Source organism: Sapajus apella, unplaced genomic scaffold (assembly GCF_009761245.1).
Source record: "Sapajus apella isolate SASKATOON/1434 unplaced genomic scaffold, GSC_monkey_1.0 scaffold30, whole genome shotgun sequence".
In the NCBI taxonomy this organism is placed as follows: domain Eukaryota; kingdom Metazoa; phylum Chordata; class Mammalia; order Primates; family Cebidae; genus Sapajus; species Sapajus apella.
This window is the reverse complement of record NW_022436970.1, coordinates 16,241,101-16,259,775: the sequence shown is the minus strand read 5'-3', so window position 1 is coordinate 16,259,775 and position 18,675 is coordinate 16,241,101.

Genomic DNA, 18,675 nt, shown 5'->3' with positions numbered 1-18,675 from the left:
TTCTTTATTCCTACAATGGAAAGTTAAAAGGAAATTGGTGGCAATTTCCTCCATGGACAGAAAATTGGCACTGAGTCCGACTAGGCTTACCAATTGGAGGAGCATATAGAGTCCTTGACACATGATAAATGACATAGAAGTTGAAACATGCCAGGAAGTTCTTCTCTTAGCTTTATTTAATAAAAAAAAAAATGGGTGTTTGTAATTCTCTTGGCAATTTCCCTAAAATTCACATTTACATATAAAGAATAGGTATCATCATAAAGGATATCTTGCTTCATGGTCAAAAACTTTTAGTTAATTCAGAGTCACAGGTTTTACATAAACGGAGAGTGTATTAGTCTATTTTCACACTGTTATTAAAAAATATCAGAGACCGGCAATTTACAAAGGAAAGGATGTTAATTGACTCACAGTTCTGCATGGCTGGGGAGGCCTCTGACAACTTACAATTATGGCAGAAGGTCATGTCCTTCTTCACAAAGTGGCAGGAGAGAGAAGAACATGTGTGTGAGCATGGAGAAAACTACTATTTATAAAGTCGTCAAATCTCATGACAATTAATTCACTATTATGAGAACAGCATGGGGGAAACTGACCCCATAATCTAATCACTTCCCTCTCTTGACAAGTGGGGATTACAATTCAAGATGAGATTTGGGTGGGGACACAAAGCCTAACCACATCATTCCACCCTGGTTCCTCCCAAATCTCATGTCCCTTTCATATTTCAAGACCAATCATGCCTTCCCAACAGTCCCCCAAAGTCTTAATTGATTTCAGCATTAACCCATAAGACCAATTCCAAAGTCTCATCTGAGACAAGGCAAGTCTCTTCTGCCTAGGAGCCTGAAAAATCAAAAGCAAGTTAGTTATCTCCAAGATAAAATTGTTATCGGCCTGATGGGAGCACAAGAGGGCTTTCCTCCTACCCACTAGACCTGTCAGGTGATAGTTTGGCAGTTATTACTTTGCCTCTTTAAAAATGATAATTTGGCAGTCAAAGAGAGACAATCTCCTGATGGTCCACACCTGATAACATTAAATGTATTAACTGAATGCAAACTCCAGGGAGTAACAGCTTCCTAGGCATGCATGTTAAGAGACAAAAATGGCAAAGTATGATCTTCCAGGTACACTTCACCAGAAAAATGAAGTAAGCCTCAGATGAGCATGCATATAACTCCCTAAACACAATGAGTGTGCTCACTTCCCAAGGGTAAGGAGGGCTCTACACATGTGGGCAGCCCACCCTAAGGGAAGAATCATGGGAAAGAGGAGATTGTTTTCTTTTACAGTGTAACAATTACCGCAAACTTAGCAGCTTAAAATGGCACTTTATGAGCTTACAGGTCTATAAGTCAGAAGTCCAGAATAGCATGACTGGTGTTCACAAGGCAGGAATAAATGTATTAGTGAGACTGAGTTCTCTCCTGGAAGCTGTAAGGAGTAATCTGCTCCATACTCGTTTTTATATACACAATTTAGTTCCTCAGCCTGGTGCGATGTCTCAGGCCTGTAATCCCTGCACTTTGGGAGTTCAAGGCAGATGGACTGCTTGAGTTCAGGAGTTTGAGACCAGCCTGGGCTACATGGTGAAACCCCATCTCTAACAAAAATACAAAAATTACCTGGGCATGGTGGCTCACACTTATAGTCCCAGCTACTTGGGGACTGAGGCAGGAGGATTGCTTGAGCCAAGGAGGCAGATGTTGCAGTTAGCCAAGATCATGCCACTGCACTCCAACATGGGTGACAGAGTGAGGCCCTTTCTCAAAAAAAAAAAAAAAAAAAAAAAAAGTCAGTTTCTTGCAGTTATATTTGGTGGTTGCTTTCAGTTCCCAGATGCTGCCTGTACCCCCTGCCACTGTAGTCCTTTCTGTATACAAGCCAGCAACAGTGTGTCCAACACTTCTTGTGCTTGCAACCTCTGATTACACCTCTCTGACTAGTCAGAGGAAGCCCTCTGATTTCAAATGTCTTGTGTGATTAGGTCAGGCTCAGCTATGTGATCTTCCTGTCTTAATGTCAACCGATACAGTAATTTAGTTTCATCTGCAAAATCTCTGCACAGCAACACCTAGATTTGTATTTGATTGAATAACTGGACAAAGATGTGTGTATAACAGTGGCTGGGAATTTGGGGACCATCTTAGAATTCTATTTATTGTGCACCTCCAAATTCTATCAAAAATTATGGTCCATATATACACACAAGGTTGCGTCCTGAGAGATGGCTCTTTCCCGCTATGATCTTGTTAATAGAGGGGCTCTGTCATGTATTAGAATTCAATCACAGGATCGAAATACATCCTAATGGAAAGAGTCAAGTTCCACAGTTAAGCCTCTCTGGGCTTAGGTCTGAAAGAACACAAGCACTTAGCAAAGCCCAGTATCTGTCTCATTTTAACTTCTTAATAAATACGGCTCCCAAAGGCCTTTCTTGAAATATTTGGTCTTCTTGCTTCAGGACAGAAAATCTCTGGCATAGTATATGGAGAAAACTAAGATGCCAGTTTTCTAAATGTTTGTATATTTTCGTTGGCTAGTTTTAAGATACCTGTTCTTAGAATCAATAAATGTATTTTATTACATAAAGTGCTTAAAATACAACTAATACTCAACCCTTGGATGTATATAGTTTAAACCAAAAGTATTTATAAGAGACAAACATAAATTATGTTTTTAAAAATTACATGGTAATTCAAGGGCCTGATGTTTGATATTTACATGTATTAACATTTAGTAATATCCTACCGCTTTGTAATTAGAGTTGACTCCCAAGAGGTACACCATAATTGGTCATTGTGTAGATGCAGCACTTCTGGGTCAAGAAGTGATTAAAATATTTATATTGCACAGCTTGTTCAATTCACTTATATTATCAGATTAATTTACTTTGGTTCTCTGTGCATCAATATTTTCACCTTTTTTCCTGTAAAATGGAACTTGAAAGAAAATAATTCTTCACTGTAGTTTTAATAGCACCTGATTGTGCATTTGAAATAAATAAAATGATGATAGATTAATATTGAGACTTTTATAAATTAATACATTGTAAATATATTTTCTATGTACAAGATATAAAATACAAAAGGGACTACGAGTAAAAATCATTTTTAGTAGGACTCCCCTAACAGACAAAATTTGAATTAGTAATTTGCTAGTGATACATGATTTCAAATTTTTTATCTGTGTTAGGAAAATTTTTTTTCCACATTTAAAATGTTGTTAATTATAATGAAAATTAAAGAATATGATGATGATATTTTATTGTCTTACTTTTTAATAATATAATGTGAATATTGTTTCAGTTCTTTTCAGGTAGGTATCTGTGCAAATTTTTCCTAGAGAATTTAATATTAAAAGTGAAATTTGTATGAATAATTTTATAGCTTTACTAAATTTTTTTATAAATACACCACCAAAATCACACTGAGCAAAGATCTGTATTTAGAAATTATTTTCAAAGGGCTTCATTTCCTATTACCTATTACCTATTACAAGGTCAAAAGCTAGTAAGGAAAATAATTATCCAGGATTGAGAATGTGCAGCCATGGCATCAACATAGCTAAGAAAATTAGCTTTGGGCACTTCTGACTTGAGCTAAAAAAAAATGAACTGAGCACGAGAGGCTTAATTAAGTGACCAAAACACAAATCTGCTTTAAGTAATTTGTATAAAACCATACTGCTGAAAATCAAATCTGCCCACAATCAATTTTACTGTCATTTTTGAAGTATGTTAACAAAATATAGACTTCAGCCTAAGGGCCATTGGAGGCAGTGAGTTTTTATCTTTGAGCCCTACTACCCTCAGGAGAGGTACACAAGATGGAAGAACTGTCAGAACTCCGAGCTCTCATTACTGTTAAACATTCACTGCCTGCAGTGTCTGACAACATGAAAGAAAAGAAAATAGAAGCTTGTCCAGTTAGACCCTAATATCTTCTAGACAACATTGTTGTAGTCCCTTAAGCAAAATAGAAAACAAGAATTAAGTTAGGAAAAGAGACATGCCAAAATATGAATGCACAAAATCTCTCTAGCCAGCAAAAGACCTTTTGGTCAACCATTAATGCTTTCACCTGGAGCCAAAATTGTCCTTGCTGTAACAAACTAACCAAAAGAGTAATTTCCAAAGACAGAAGGAGAAAAACAGCCTGAAAAAGATGGGGTGGGGAACATCTGGCTATAACCAGGTAACAAGAAGGAATTCAGTGAAAAAAAAACTTTGAAAATGAACAGCAAACACTTCAGTGCAGAGATATAAGCCAAATTTGTCCTCACTTTGAACATGCAATCTGTCATTATTAAAAATACATTAATAAAATAAAATAAAGCAAAATTAAATTCAGTTAGAAGTCATTGCCTACTTGGGTAGAAAGTTCAGGCCAACACTAAGACAAACTTCAGAGTTTCTCTGAAGCCCCAAGGCTTCCTTGAAGCTGCAGGAGGAGAACACACTAGAGAACCTGTCTCAACCTGTGAAGACATCTGGATAATAGATTAGTGCCTCCAAGGACAACTGCTGTGTTGAATGCATCTCTCTTCATACGCAGGTATGGGTGCACACACAGCAGTGCCAGTTTTCATGGAGAATAATAGTGAGATGCAGGTGACTCTTGCCCCACCCCAAGGCATAGAGAGTCACTCTCTTGCCATTACTACCAACCACCATCATGGCCACTAACCAGCTACAGCTGGTTATTTCTGCCTGTCTCTACCATGTTGTTCAGACATTGTCTTCAGTCCAATCACTTCTTCGATGCTGTCACCAGAAGTTGGTAGAAACTGAAAAATGTACAATAAGGCACTGATACACTCTCTTAAAAAAATCATGATCAAAATTTGCTGACTTCCATGGTCTAAACACTGACCATGGCTAACTGCAGGCTGCTGACCTGACCTCACCGAAGGTGGAGTTGGGAAGAGATGTGCACAGCTTCCTCTCAGGAGCCACTGCAAGCTGGATCAGCGTACTCCTGAATGTAAATGAGAGGGTCCAATGAAGGGAGATTCACAAATTAACAACCAAGAGTTGAGTGCTGTATTAGTCAGGGTTCTCTAAAAGGACAGAACTAATAGGATAGATGTTTATATGAAGGGGAGTTTATTAGGAGAATTGACTCATGCGATCACAAGGTGAAGTCCCACAGGAGGCTATCTGCAAGGTGAGGAGCCAGGAAGCCAGTCTGAGTCCCAAAACATCAAAAGTAGGGAAGCTGACAGTGCAGCCATCAGTCTGTGGCCAAAGGCCCAAGACCCCTGGGAAATCACTGGTGTAAGTCCAAGTGTCTGAAAGCTGGAGAACTTGGAGTTTGATGTTCAAGTGCAGGAAACATCCAGCATGGGAGAAAGATGACGACTGGAAGACTCAGCAAATCTCCTCATTCCACTTTCTTCTGCCGGCTTTAGTATAGCCACATTGGCACCTGATTACATGGTGCCCACTCAGATTGAGAGTGGGTCTGCCTCTCCGAGGCCACTGACTCACATGTTAATCTCCTTTGGCATACCCTCGCAGACACAGCCAGGAGAAATACTTTGCACCCTTCAATCCAATCAAGTTGACACTCAATATTGATCATCAGAAGTGCCATCAAAGCCTTGCAAGGATCACAATCCAGGCTTCTTTTCTTTTTCACAGACCAGGGTGATGGATTTAGACCTCTTTAGAGGTTATTTAATGAATACACCTCCTCACGGTGAGTTGACTGTCTCTGGAAGTGTGTTGATTTTATTGGGAATGTACAGACCTTGAAGACTGCCTTTCTTATTGCCCTAAACAAACATCTCTGCAGAAAGCTCTCCCTTTACTGAAGATAACAGCATGCATAGTAAGGCAAGGGCAACTGACCTATATAGATGCCATTATTGTAAGACATCAAGCTAAGCATTTCATCTCACTCAGTTACTCCGCATGCCTGTATTCATTTAACTCTTCAATAAACACACATTTTAAGAAAAAGAACTAGTGTTTCTTCACTTGGAAGTTTTTTTCAACTTGCTTTCATAGAGTTCTTTATTGCATCTTCCATACCCCTGCAGATCCTTTTTTCCACCACACTAAAACTTTCAGTGCACTGGAATTACTCAACAAAGGGAGACTGTAATCTGCTTAAGATCTTTCACTCAACTTTATATGCTCAGAGTCTAGCACACAGCCTAGTGCATAGCAGGAACCAAAACACTTTGAACAAGGCTAGTAGATAATGGAATATGCACTGTCTAGGAAGTCAGAGATCTGAGTCCTATGCCCAGCCCTGCTGTTAACTGTTTTTAATTACTCATTGTCTTAGTCCATTTGTATTGTTATATGACATAGACTAGGTGGCTCTAAAACAACAGAAATTTCTTTCTCACTGTTCTGGAGGCTGAGAAGTCCAAGAGCAAGACACCAGCAGACTCTGTGTCTAATGAGGGCCATCTTCTTGATGTGTCCTCATGTGGTGGAAAGGGGAACTCCAGTCTCTTCCGTTCCTTGTAAGGGCACTTATCCCATTCACTAGGGCTCCAGTCATGACCTAATCACTTCCCAGAATTCCCACCTCCTAATTCCATCACCCTGGGAGACAGAAATTCAAGATCTGAATATTGATGAGACATAAACATTCAGTCTATAACATTAATTTCACCCCTTGGGCTCCAGTGACTTACTTATAAAATGAAAAGATAAGCAGATACTTCCCAAGGACACTTCTAATATTACATGCTTACAAATTTAGTTTATACTTCCATCAGGAATGACATAAATATCTGATTAAAAAAACACCTCTTTCAAATCCCAGTAAGAAAACAGATATTGTCAACTGACACTGAAAATAAATCCTGTAATTCTCAATGTTATGTGATTTTGGTATTGTGTAGCCTCACACTGAGTATAGCTGGTACACACAAAAAGAATGATGGCATGTGAGAGACATGAGCAAGACCACCTTTCATTCCTTAGCCAACCAACTATCTGTGCTCTAAAACTGGCTGAAGCTTTGTTGCACTTAAAGAAAAATAATTGCCAAAAAATCAATCTATATTCTTGAATCAGCTTTTATTTTTCCACAGCCAGGAAAAGGAAGCAGATGAACCTAATGTCTCGTGTTCAACAAAAGAAACTATCCAAAAGTGAAATTTCAAAAGTCAAAAATATGTTTATGGATACTGCTAAAATAACTTATTTTCCATTTTACATGCATATATTTTCATAATTTTTTAAGCCAGGATAACTTTCATCTTGTAAATAACCCTGAAGGAGTTAAAATCAGTGGTATACTGCTGCAACCCCACGCTGGGGGAGAAAATTAAAATTCCTGATTTGTAGCATTGGCCATTTCCATGCTGTAAATATTTCCATCAGAGCCAGCCTCAATGTAACAGCAGCTTAATAACTGGCTCACAACATTTCTAAATATTTTACAATGAACTTAAATAGGGTGGTATTACAAGGCTTCAGCACACCACTGGAATATAACTCAGAGACTTCATCAAATTGTATATGTTACTACTCTGAATTTCTGCTCTATAATCTTGCTGCTCACAGCACAGTCTCTGAACCAGTGACACTGGCAGAATTTAGGACAGGCGTCAGCAACCTTCAGCCACCCTGGACTATCACCTATATATAAGTAAAGTTATACTGGAACAAACCACATGCATAAATGATTATAACTAATATGTTTACATATTGTCTATGGCCGTTTTTGTACTGCAATAGCAGAGAAGAACAGGGGTAACAGAAACCATGTGGTCTACAAAGCCTAAAATCTTTACTACCAGGCATTTTGCAAGCAAAGGCTACCAATCTACAAGTGAGGAGACTGTTGGCCATGCAGATATTCAGGCCAAACCCCAGACTAAACAGAATCTGTAATTTTCCGGGTCCTCAGATGCTTCTCTGTAAATTAATGTTTGGGAAGAATTGCCCCAGAGCAGGCTTCAAGGGAGGAGCACACTGAAGACCTAAAAAATTAGAAGGCATTTATGATCAGGCAACCTTCACCAGAGAAGACAGAGCCAGAAGGAGATGTGTGCTAAGATACATACTTTAAGGAATTGGCTTACAAGACTGTGGGAGCTGAAGGCAAGTCCAAAAAATACAGAGTAGGCCATCAGGTAGGGGTGGCTGGAACTCTGGGGCATGAGGGGAGAGCTTCTATCCAAAGGCAGAATTTCTCTTTCCTCCGGGAATCCTCAGTTCTACTCTTAAGCCCTTTCAACTGACTAAACCAGGCACACTCCAATTATTTTAAGGGTAGTCTCCCTTACTCAAAGTTAACTAATTTGGTACTTTAATTGCATCTACAAACTACCTGCATAGAAACACGAGATCACTGTTTAACTGATTAGCTTGGGACTGTAGTCTCACCAAGTTGATACATAAAACTTGTCATCCTGGCATAGGAAGGGAGAGTGTCCATTATTAAAGCCAAGTGAAAAAGAATATATATATATATATATGATACACAAGAGAATAAATGTGACAGGGATAACTAGCTAAATATCTCCTAATTCATAAGATTTCAGAGAGACAAATATGATGTCCCTGTTGGTCTGAAACAATAAATGCAATTCTTTCCCACTGAATTTTGATATCATAAAATGATTTCAACAAAGCATTATGTAAATTCTAATAAACCTTAGTAGGTGGTAAAAAAAAATCTAAAAAACTAGGCTCTTGAAATAGCTATGGTCTTCAAAAAATAATTTTTTTACATGTAAAGAATGATAGGAACTCTCTCCATCAAATCAAAACATAAAATATATTTTATTCAAAGAAGATACTAATGGTTGCCAAACTCCAAAGGATTATTCTTGGAACCAAAGATCACACATAAAAAATTTGAACTTCCAAGCAACCACAACATCAAAAAAATATTTTCAATAAGTTAAAATGATAAAGGTTTTCACTCATAATGAGATGCTAGTTGAAATAACTCTTTAAATTTCTCATAAGGTATGTACTTGCCAAAAACAGACATAATATTTTCTCATTATTAGCCCTGCAGCAGAAAGGAAACTGGATAGCATGTTCTTTTCCATCTCACTGAGAAAAGGACATTTTTCACCAGTAGTTTAGAGCAACAATATGAAGGAAAGATGGCTACAAAAGTTACAATGATACATAATTATTTCTCTGAAAGAGACAGGCTGTGAATACTTGTGTTGATTGCTTCAAGAGGAGGTCTCCTGAGAAATCTGGTTTAGGAAAAGGGAAAATAACTGGAACACTCTGATGCCAAGTACAGACACCTCATTTCTTTATTGTGTCTCATAGTGCTATAAGAGAATATTTTCATGACCACAAAAGGAGATGTCAAATGAGCCAGAGTATATTTAGATTAAGTCATCTTCCCACATTTCTGCATGTTCTAATCTCGCTATATTTTTTCATATAGAAATCTACATAGTTTGAAATACACCGTGTGTGTGTGTGTGTGTGTGTGTGTGTGTGTGTGTGTGTGTGTATACATTTTTTTTTTTTGAGACAGAGTCTCACTTTGTCACCCACGCTGGAGTATAGTGATGCAATCTCGGCTCACTGCAACTTCAGCCTCCTGAGTTCAAGTAAATCTCATGCTTTAGCCTCCCAAGTAGCTGGGATTACAGGCGTGCACCACCACACCTGGCTAATTTTTGTAATTTTGGTAGACACAGGGTTTTGCCATGTTTACCAGGCTGTTCTTGAACTCCTGTCCTCAAGTAATCCACCTGCCTTGGCCTCCCAAAGTGCTGGGATTACATGCATGAGCCACCATGCCTGCTGACACCATATATTTTTAAATATAGAAGTTTCATCTTTAGGAACATTTCACATTAATCTTAAGATATAAGGATTGACCCATATGTTGAGTTACATAGAAGAAATTGAAGAGACTAGAATAGGGGTTGCCAACTGTGACTGTACAATGGAATCTGCCGGGGGACTTTATACAATAAGAATATCTTCTCTGTATCACAAACCCATTGACTCCTACGGTGTAGAGCCCAGGGTCAGGAAATTGGAAAGCTCTCCAGCTGATTGCAGTGTGTAGTTGTAATTGCCTGGTGGGTTCGTCCAACCTGCTGCACAGATAAAACCAATTCACTGGGACAACAGTATTGCAGTAGAGAAAGAGTTTATTAATTACAGGATAAGCCAAGCAGAAGGACAAGAGTAAGTACTCAAATCAGCCTCCCTGAAAATGGGAAGGGTAGGGTTTTTTAATAATAATTTGGGGGCTAGGGAGTTGGGAATGCTGATTGGTTGCATTGGGGATAAAATCACAGGGGTTGAAGCTGTCTTCTTGCACTGTCAGTTCTGGATAGGGTTCACAGGACCAGGACCAATTGAATTTGGTCCTTGCTATTAGTCAGGGGTCTGAGTGGAGTCAGTTAGTCACTAGAATGCAAAAGTCTGAAAAATATCTCAAAGACAATCTTAAATGTTGACAACAGGGATGTCATTTTGGGAGATTTGGGGTAGTTACAAATCTTGTGACCTGTGGAGCAGTAAATGATTACAGAAAGGCAAGCTAGGGAACAATGGTTGGTTACTTTTTAACTACACCTACACCTTAGCAGAATTTAGAACCCTCTCATAATACTAAACTTGTGGGCTTTCACTACTTTTACAAAGGCGGTTTTGGTCCCTGAGCAAGGAGGGGTTAGTTTTGGGAAGGGACTGTAATTATTTTGTTTTAAAGTTAACAAAGGTAGGTAGTTTGTGAGGTCAGAAGATGGAGTCAGTTAGGTTAGATTTCTCCCACTGTTACAATTTTTGAGAAGGCAGTTTCAGAGTCAAGCTGAACCAGAACAATTCAGTCAATAGCCTGAAAAATGTGAAATAGTCCACTTTTAACTCTTAGTTGTTGCTTTTTTAAAGGAGTAACATAAATTGCAACTGCCCTTAATTAAGCACTAAATTCACACAATCTTCAGAATAGAAGCCAAGATTTCTGAGGTGTACTGTTTGTGAGCACAGGCTTTGACTTCAGATAGACCAGCCTCTGCATCCTGTACTTTCATTGCTGCCTTGCTTCTCATCTCTCTGAATTTTAGCAGGTTACATTCCCTCTTACTTCCCCTGCATGCTCTTTTCTACACCGTAGCTAGGGGCCTCTTTTTAAAAGGTGAATAGGATCACAAAATACCTCCCTCTAACTTTAAATTCTGCAGTTTCTCTTTATTGCTCTTGGACAAAGACCAACAGCTGTAGCATGACCTACCACATGCTCTTACAGATCCTTAGCTCACAGAATATACAATATCCTCATTGTATATTCCAGCCACATGAACCATCTTTGCATTTCTCAAACTCAGCCACACTCCTTCCTATCCCGGGCAGACAGGAAACTTTCCCATTGACAGCTCATTTATGTCCTGAACTTTCTTCAGTTCTTAACTCAACTGTTCCTTCTTGTGGGAAGTCTTCACTCAAACTTGACACTTTCATGGCACTTTACACAATTCACAATTGCTTATGTATTTTGATGTTTATTTAACAAATGTACATTTCTCCTCCCATATTAAGTCTTGCCAGGGCAAGGACATGTTACTTTTTATCTAGCTTCACCCCAGCATCTAATGCATAGAGCCAGGCCAAAAGTTAATATGTTGAATGAATGAATATTCTTTGTATTATACAAGATAATGCATAGAAAGTACTCAGTAGTTGTAGAGACCGTTGAGCTTCCCCTGCCATAATTTCTTAAGCTTGAGGTAGTATATTCTACCTCTGACATGTTGAAACCTTGTAACAAATATGAATTATATAGAATTAATTTATGTATCAATAAATAAATATTCATATTATGGTCTATTATCAAAACACAGCATTGACATTAGAAACCTTTATTTGTGATGATATTTTTTAAGGATTATTGGAAAATCCCATAGAGACAAACAAAATATCAGGGATAAAAGATAAGCTTTCTTGGGATTCAGGTCCCATATGATCAGGAAGGCAAGAATAGATGACAGGATGTTACGGGACGTTATCACATTGTGTCACATAACTCTGTTACCTGAACACTCTAAGTCTTTAGTATAAGTTAAAAATTATCTAGGATAAATATGTTTAAAATAAGGGCAAGAATTTGAGGTCCCAACTAGGAAGATTGTTTTAAAAAAAAATGTACATGAAGTTTAAAAGAATATTCTGCTTATGACCAGCTCTGGGACATTCTCCTTCTTGGTATAAGGTTTTGCATGTTAGCACTATTGTCTCAAGAGACATGGAATTTTGTTGCAGATAGTTGTTTCAGTTGGAGCCAAACTAGTAGGTTATTACCACAACTGAAAACTTGAACCAATCACCCTAAACTAAATACCAATCAAATGATATAAATATTGTTAACATTTAGGCTGTTTAAAAAGAAAAGCCTATAATGAAAATGTAAGATAAAAATAAAAAGAGTTATAATAAACATATGTCTCCTTTCATTCACCAAGGATAAAAAGTTTCATGGTCCAGTACTATTTTCTCTACATGGCTGTAAGAGATAACAAATGAATGTGGTGGGGTAGCCACTGCTAGCGGCTTGATTTAGCCGGTGCTCAGCCCCCACCTCAGTTGCTCCTTTGAAGGAAGCAAGGATCAAGCATTATCTAAGCAATCAAGATATACACCTTAATGGTGAATAATTAGTTTTATGGGGTTTATATTTCCCTTGATCATCTGAAACCAGGGCTTGATTCTCGGTCTCCCAAGTTTACTGTTTTAGGAGTAGGACCTTAGAATCTACTGGTTTGCTGCTTCCTTAGTTTGTCATCTGAGAACTGGTATCTATTTTTATTTCCTTATTGGCTTTTTCTTTGGACTTTATTATTGCATAAAGATTGTTGGGAAGTATAAAACTTTTTTTTTAATTGGCTTTAGATTCTGGGATACATGTGCAGATCATGCAGGATTGTTGCATAGGTACACACATGGCAATGTGGTTTGCTGCCTCCATCCCCCCGTCACCTACATCTGGTATTTCTCCCCATGTTAGTATAAAACTTTTATATCCAAAATTAAAATAATCTACAAAGTAAATCCTGTTTAATGAGATATAATTTTGTTGTGTTGCGTTGTAATATTCTGTGCTTGATACTACTTGTAAAATCAGCAACAGAAGAGAGAACTGAATTTTAATGATGATGTCTATGAACCACTGAAGGTATTGGCTAAAGACGAGAAGAGTAGATTATATAAAGAGAATATTCTAAAGCAGAAATGGAGTCCATTTTTTTTGCTGTAGAGGTGATGGCTACCCTTACCAGGTGTGGAATGAAAAGCTAAATGCTACTATCAGTAATGTGTCATTATTCAGGATAAAACTCTCATACTTTCTCAATTAGTATGTATTGAATAGGTAAATTAATTGGCCTAATCTTGAACAGAAATTTTGTGCAGGCAGCACTACTTGGTGAAGACTATGAGGTTTTTTTGTTTGTTTGTTTGTTTTTGGAGGAAAATATTATACTGTAGAGGCTGTGTAATTTAAGAAATTCTAAAGAGTCAATAATCATTGACTCTCAAAATACTTTATTCAATGTCAAGGTCCTTTTAAACAACAACATTAATTATAAGTGTTTATAGTAGCCCCCTTCCCTAATCCACAATTTCACTTTCAATGGTTTCAATCACCTGTTGTCAACTGCAATCCAAAAATATTACATGGAAAATTCTAGAAATAAACAATTTATAAGTTTTTAATTGCACACCATCCGGAGTAGTATGATGAAACCTCATGCCATCCTGTTCTGTCCTGCTCTGTCCCACTCAGGAAGGGAGTCATCCCTTTGTCCAGTACACTCATACTGTGGATACTACCCGTCCCTCCATTACTTAGTAGCCATCTTGGTTGTCATATTATAGTGCTTGAGTTGCACTATCCACAATTACAGAAATTCGCTGGCATTCTTGATATACACCTTTTTCACGTCCCTGGGGGAGACTACAACATATGCATACTGACGTGTAATCACATAAATACATAAAATTTAAATTGTATAAAGGTTGTTTATTTGTCTATGTTTCCTTTTATATTAGAATGTGTTGTCTGACTGATTGCTAGCAGCCAAACTATGGCAACCTTAGGGCACACAAAAAAGGCAAAGCAGCTTACTTGAAAGAACTCTCAATCGGGGTCAATTTGGGCAAAACAATAATCATAATGAATAATATCCTATAGTATAGAAAAGAATCCAGGAGAGCATACTAATGTAAATAAACAACAAGTAAATCAAATAATGGAGGAGAAAAGACAGGTCTGTCATGTAAGAAAAATCTAATTAGCAAATATAAAAGGAATTATAAAAACAGAAAAATCACCATTTGGCAACAGTCACAGTAATGATTGTTTCAGACAAGAATAATCAGTAATACTGAAGTCAGTCAATAAGCAAGTCTGATGAGAAACAAGATATTTACATGATCCCAAAGAATCTCCACAGAAGAGATACTTAATAATTACGAAGAGGAAAAGTAAATTTAGAGTAGGCAGATAACACTTTAACCAAGTGATCAAAGTTAGTACAACTATTAATTGGACAAATCAATGTCATATATCTCCTGATATAATGCACTGAAAGGGATACATCATTACTTTGTAATATTCTTGTCAAAAATTTATGATATGAATTTATTCATAGGGAAACATCAAACAAACAAAAATCATGAGCATTCTGCCAAACAACTGGGCTAGTACTCTTCAAAACTCTCAAGGACTTAAAAAACAAGGGGTGAGGAATTGTTCCAGAGTAAAGAACACCAAGAAGACATGAAAAGTAAATTCAACATGCAACCCTAGTTTTGATCCTGGACCAGAAAAAGATCATTACTGACAACTGGCAAAATTTGGATAAGTTCTATAGCTCAGTTAATAGCATTTGGTATTAGTAATTACTATTACTATTGTTAATAGTAATATGTTAACATTTTGTGCATCTGGATAAAATTTACATCACAAATCTTTATAATTTTTTGGATTTTCTCAAATCACAGGTGCAAAACAGGTATACATATATATATACATACACATACACACACAGACACACACACACATATATGTATATATGGGGTACATGCGATGTTTTGATACAGGCATACAGTAATAATTAAATCAGGGTAATTGAGGTAACCTTTTGAAATTTTATGTAAGCCTGAAATAATTTCAACATTAAAAGCTAAAAATGTTTTTTAAAAAGATACAACTCAACAATAAGAAAACAATCTGTCTTTAAAAATTGGCATCTCTGAACAGACACCTCACAAAGCATCTAATAAGGTGCCCAACATCATTTTCTGGTAGGAAATTTCAAGTTAAAACATCAATGAGGTGCTACTACATACCTGTTAGAATGGAAAAAATCAAAAAAAGCTGACAATACCAGATTGCTGACAAGGACACAAAGAAACAGGTACTCCAAAATATTGCCGATGTGAATGCACACTGGCTCAGCACTTTGAAAAACTTACAAAACTAAACATAGTTCTACCAAAAACAACCAGCAATTGCTCATCTTGGTATTTATCTAAATGATTTGAAAGCCAATAACCACATAAAAATCTGCGTGAGAATATTTATAGCAGCCCATTCATAAAACTGCAGTCAACCAAGATGACCTTAAATAGGTAATAAATAAATAAATACCCATGGTATTATATCCATGCAGTGGATTATTCTTCAGAAATTTTAAAAATAAGCTATCAAGCCATGAGAAAGCTATATACTATATGACTACAATTGGATGATGTTCTAGTCAATGCAAAACTGTAGATATAAACAAAGATTAGAGGTTTCCAGGTGTTTGAAGGGATGGGATTGGAATAAGTGAAGCACACTGATATATGTGATTTTTTTTTTTTTTGAGACAGAGACTCCCTGTGTCACCTGGCTGGAGTGCAGTGGAGTGCTCTCAACTCACTGCAACCTCCACCTCCTGGGTTCAAGTGATTCTCATGCCTCAGCCTCCCAAGTAGATAGGATTACAGGTGTGCACGACCATGCCCAGCTAATTTTTGTATTTTTGGTAGAGACAGGGTTTCGCCATGTTAGCCAAGCTAACTCTTGACTTCAAATGATTCACCTGCCTCAGCCTGCCAAAGTGCTGGAATTACAGGTGTGGGCCACCATGCCCAGCCCACATTGATAATGCAGCAGAGTATACTTTCATGTTGAATACAGGACATTAAGGTTTTTGTTAAAATCCACTGAACTTTACAGAACAAAGAATAAACCTTAATGTATACATTTTTTAATATTAGGAAGTTGGAATATTCCAGAATGGAATAAAGAATATGAAAAAACAATGTAAATGTGTTTTTAAAAATCACACCCTTTTGACTTAGGCTAGCACCTTTTTCCTTGACCCCCTTCAACTTCATAGCCTTACTGAGGGCAGTCACAGAAAAAGATACTGACCTAAGTAACTTTGGGAATGAGTGTGTAAGTCTAAAGGCAAAAGGAATTATATGTAAGGGGTCTTGATTAACTGTTCTAAAACCACAATGCAAATAGAGTTGCTCCTTTTTACCTGTGAGTTCTGCATCTTAAGTCGAACTAACTGCAGATCAAAAATATTTGAAAAAAAAAACAACTGTACCTGTATTGAACAGGTATAGACTTCTTCTCATAATTATTCCCTAAATGATACAATATAAAAACTATTTGCATAGTATCTACATTATATTGGGCATTATAAGTAAACTAGATATGAATTAAATATATAGGAGGATATACATAAGCTATATGCAAATATTATGTCATTTTACAGCAGGGACTTGACCATCAGCAGACTTTCCTATTTGTGGGAGGTCCTGGAATGAATCCCCCACAAATACTGAGGAATGACTATATGCTGAAATTGAAGAAAAATGCAAAATGGATGGTTTAATTTCTCACTGTTGAAGCCAGGGATCACAGATAAAGAAGAGAGGAGGTAAAATGATTCATGTAGTAATGGATTAGATTTGAAGGCTACATATATACTTCTATTTAGAACACAATATAGACACAAATGATTAAATTGAAAATATTTATAGATATGTATACATTCATGAGTTATTAAAAACACATATATCTCCTTGTTTTGTCAGCTGAGAGGAACTGGAAGCAAAAATACCCAGTACCAACTAGCATAACTAAGGCACAAATCTTGGTTTTTAATACTATTCTCCAGGAAAAACAAACAAACAAACAAACAAAAAACCTAGGCGCTTTGAAGAAATTGTTGATTCCAAAACTGGAGGAGAAAATAGAAAAGGCAGGTGGATCAGGAAGTCAGGAGTTCGAGACCAGCCTGGCCAACATAAAGAAACCCTGTCTCTACTAAAAATACAAAAGTTAGGCTGGGTACAGTGGCTCATGCCTGTAATCCCAGCACTTTGGGAGGCCAAGGTGGGCAGATCACGAGGTCAAGATATCAAGACCATCTTGGCCAACATGGCGAAGCCCCATCTCTACTAAAATACAAAAATTAGCTGGGCATGGTGGTGTGCATCTGTAATCCCAGCTACTTGGGAGACTGAGGCAGAAAAATCGCTCAAACCTGAGAGGCAGTGAGCCGAGATCGTGCCACTGTACTCCCACTTGGGTGACAGAATGAGACTTAAAAAAAAAAGATGAGTGTTTAGCCTCTTATAATGGCAGAAATAAGAAGGGACTCAAACAAAGCCCAAAGTGATAGGATATGTGAAAGGAACATAGCAGCAGCCAACTGAAAGAGCTTCCAAAGACCGCGGCTGGAATAATTTGAGCAATAAAATAAAATATTATAACCCAATCATAAAATAAATATTCATGAATATATAGTACAACATATTGATCATATAGGTTTTTTATGTGATATGATGAGAATGGCACTTTACCTCTATGGTCTTCCTCTGAAAAGTGTGCTACCTTGGGGTAATGATTAAAAAAGAATCAAATGACCTCATCAGAGGGGCCAGTATTACTGACCATTAATATTCAGGCTCAGATTAATTTCTGTAGCAATAATTTAAAATTAACTAAAATAAAACAGGTTCTACATCTGCTAAATTTCTTTTCTGAAGGCATGGATTTCAATTCTAGCTTCACCACATACTAGCTATGTAAACAGGAAAAAAAAATATTTAAATTCTCTAGGAATCATATATTTGCCTTTGAACAACAGGGATAATCATTGTTTGGAATTTTATAGATTTGTTTAAAAGTTTAATTGATATAATTCATGAAATTCGCTTAACAGACAGACCATGGTACTATAGGTGTAATTTATTTATTTTTATAAGCTTATCAATTGATTACTACCTTTAATTCTCTAAATTATAATATTGAGTCAATGAGAATTATAAAGTTAGAAAAGCATAATAAAGTGTGTAGCAAAATTCTGCTTTATTCTCAAGATAATTTTTGAAGTTAATATTTTAACATATTCCTAAAAATATCTCTAGATAAACTTTTATAGTACATGTCAATAATGTAAGATATTTTCCACCAAAGGGCATCTAACATAGTATTGAACAGTGCCTGACACATAATTTATCAATAAATGGTAGTTTGATGAAAAGAATGATGATAATTACAATGACAATGATGAGGGAAGATTAAAACTGCAGAGGAACATAGCAGGAAAAGAAACCAGCGGGCATTTTCTCCTGTTATAATTATACACATTCCAGTCATACAATAAGGAATTGTCAGAGTTATAGTCATTGTAGATGGACTATCT